A 3831-nucleotide genomic window follows, 5' to 3' on the forward strand; every position below is an offset into this window, starting at 1 on the left:
TATTTGGCAATTTTAAATTTATGTAAAGCAATTTCTGTGCATTACCTTAAATATTTATGTGTAAGTTAACAAAATTAACTATGGGAAATATTACATTTTCACTGCTCATTAATGTAACTCTTTTATGAAAACTGTTATTATAAGTTCATTCTTAGATTAATTATTTGTATTGAAAATAAGCTACACAGTAATTTTACTATTTGCCTATCAAAATATTACTGATATAAAATATAATTATGTAATTGTTATATATTAGCAAACAAATGCAGTGTCCTGTTATTATTGTATCTGTAATGATTTATAATTAGTTTAAGATATTGTTTTCATTAAGTTACTATTCACAGCAAAGCGAGTTCTCTCCATAAAAGCTAATTTTCCCCAATTATAGAACATTAATGAGAAAATGTTTAAGTATTGAAATTTGAATATGTTTTGATTTATTATGATTCTGTTGTATTTGTTATATGAAAGAAAAAAAAAGAAATGTAGCTGCAAAAGAATAAAGTGTGACTTTAAACCTGTTGTCCTCTTCCTCTAACAGCGTACCACTCGCACCGCACGTCTCCTAATATAGTGTATGCTTTGCGAATATAAAAGCGGCATAATAGTAGTAGTAGTACGTAGTAGTCAGTAGTAGTATTAAAGTAGTAAGTAGTAGTGGCAGTAGTAAGTAGAAGTAGTAATGTAGACATGGTGGAATAAGTGGTGGTGGTGGTGGTTGGTGGTGGTGGTGGTGATGGTGGTGGTTGTAGTAGTAGTAGTAGTAGTAGTAGTAGTAGAAGTATGTAGTAGTAGTAGTAGTAATAGTAGTAGTAGTAGTAGTAGTAGTAGTAGTAGGAGAAGTAGAAGTAGAAGTAGTAGTAGTAGTAGTAGTTGTAGTAGTAGTAGTAGCAGTAGCAGCAGCAGTAGCAAGCATTACAATACCAATATTTAAGAATGATCAAATGGGAAAAAGGTAAACCTAGCACTGGCAGTAAAATATGGGGCTCATTTACAGGTCAGATTTGGAATCTCTGCTGTAAAATGAGATTTTGAATAAATTAAAGGGAGGCAAATCTGTAATTAAAAGAACATGCATAAACCGTAGTTGTTTCCCTTGTTTGAACCATGCTAAATCCTTAAAATGCCTATTTCCAGTAAACTGTGACCTTCACCTGTGACCTTGACCTTTGACCTAGTGACCTCAAAATCAATAGGGGTCATCTGGCGAGTCATGATCAATGTACCTATGAAGTTTCATGATCCTAGCCCCAAGCGTTCTTGAGTTATCATCCGGAAACCACCTGGTGGACGGACAGAGGGACCGACCGACCGACATGAGCAAAGCAATATACCCCCTCTTCTTCGATGGGGGGCATAATTACCACTTGAAGAATTTCATTATTTAAAGGAATGTCAAAATGAAATATGGGCAGACATAAAAACTCATTTGGCATTCTAAAATGATACCATATTTGATGCCCATCCATAGTTTATATTTGACGTTTTAGTCACTACAACTATCAATAGTTCGGTTTGAAGCAATTTTGGGCTTAAAGAAGTCACCTGCAAAGTGGGGTAAATAAAATCTGTTGTAATTTTATAATGCAAAGGAATATCACAATAAAAATGTGGGACTATATAATTTACAATTAGCATTCTTTAAAAATATAAGTTATGATATGATTCAATGCACCCTTTTTAACTTTGGTCACTCAAAATATGCAAGGTTTTTGCGGAAAATCAAAACTACTGAATGCAAATACCTGAAAAACAGGACAAATAAAAACCTTGGGATAATTTTATTTATAGGAATATCAAAATGAAAAGAAGGGCAAGCCTTAAAACTCAGTCTGCACTTTAAAATGATACCATTGATGATATGATCCATAGTACATATTGTAAGTTTTAGTCGCTAGAACTCTGAAGAGTTTGAATAGAAACATTTCTTGGCTTAAAGCGTGCACCCCCAAAATGGAGAAAATAATATCTGGTGTAAATTTTCTTTTGCAAAGGAATATCACAATGAAAATATGGACTTAATAAATTACAATTAGCACTTCAAAAAAATATAGGTTATGATATGATGCAATGACTGACCACTCTCTAGTTGAACTTAAACTGCACAATATACAACCTGAAAGAGGCCCCAGGATACTTTAAGATTAACAACAGCATCTTATTAGATACACAATATCAAACACAAATAAAACAGGAAATATTAAATACAGTTCAAATAATAAAATAATATGCAAACCCTAACACCTTATGGGAAGTAATTAAAGGAAATATACGTAACACAACAATTAGATACACATCATTTAAACAAAAAGAAACACACAAACTTGAAAATGAAACCATCAAAACCATTGAAAAACTTGAAAAACAATTGCATCAAACAAACACAAATGATACCACCGAAATTGAAAATGAAATAACATTAAAAAAACAAATATTAGATGAATTTATCATACACATCTCAATGGAATAATACTAAGAGCGCGTGCACAGCATGTTTGAACACAATGAAAAAAATACAAATATTTCGCAAACAGTGAAAAACGTAGAAGTGAACGAAAAACTGTACACAAATTAGTAGTCAATGGCAAAGATATAACAAACAGAACTCAAATACTAGAAGAACAACGTTTATTTTTCGAAACCCTCTATAAACGAAAAAAATGTTGAAATAACACCCGTTTTAAAAATACACATCACGCTTTAAACCTGGAGGAAAAACAACTGTGCGATGGATTGCTTAATGAATATGAATGTGGATTAGCTCTAAAAAAATGCAAAATAACAAAAGCCCAGGATCTGATGGCATCACACTCGAATTTTATAAAATATTTTGGAATGATATAAAAACACATCTAATTAATTCACTTAACTATTCATTTAACAACGAAAACTTAACTACGCTACAAAAACAAGGTATTATATCACTTATTCCAAAACCCGGAAAAAACTTAGAATCCTTATCAAACTGGCGCCCTATTAGTTTACTAAACAATGATTATAAATTGCAACTAAAAGTATAGCAAACAGAATAAAAAAAATATTACCATCAATCATTTCAAAATCTCAATCTGGTTTCATAAAAGGACGCTACATTGGTGAAAACGTTCGTCTTATCCAAGAATGCATAAACTATTTCAACAATTCAAATAATCCTGGTCTAATATTCTTTGCAGACTTTGAAAAGGCATTCGATTCGCTTGATCATTCATTTATGTTCTCTTGCTTAGAAAATATGAACTTTGGTGAAAGTCTCATTCATGGGTCAAACTATTCTATACCGATATTAACAGTAAAATCATTAACAATGGCTTCTTTTGGAACAGTTTTAAAACATCGAACGAGGGGTTCGACAAGGATGTCCACTCTCATCATCGCTATTTATTATTTGCATCGAATATCTATCAATCACTCACATCCAATCAAATAAACACATAAAAGGCATATCACTAGAACCTGACGAAGAAATCAAACAATCCCTATTTGCTGACGATGCAACTTATTTTTTTAAATGACAATTACGATTCTTTCCATAACCTAATAGAGTCGCTAACCCTTTACGGAATGACATCGGGTCTTAAACTAAACAAAAGTAAATGTACTGTGCTTCGAGTAGGTAAATTAAAACAAAGTAATGTTCAATATAAAAAAGAAATGAAATTTAATGGACATCCGATGAAGCCACAACGTTAGGAATTACTTTCACAAATAATGAAAGGATACAGTTCTTAAAAACCATACTACCATAAATTACATAATTTTAAAAAAACGTCTTAAAATCATGGCAATCATCGTAAACTTACACACCAATTCGGAAAAAAACACAGTATTGAA

This window comes from Dreissena polymorpha, chromosome 4 (genome assembly GCF_020536995.1).
Source record: "Dreissena polymorpha isolate Duluth1 chromosome 4, UMN_Dpol_1.0, whole genome shotgun sequence".
NCBI classification, from domain to species: Eukaryota; Metazoa; Mollusca; class Bivalvia; order Myida; family Dreissenidae; genus Dreissena; species Dreissena polymorpha.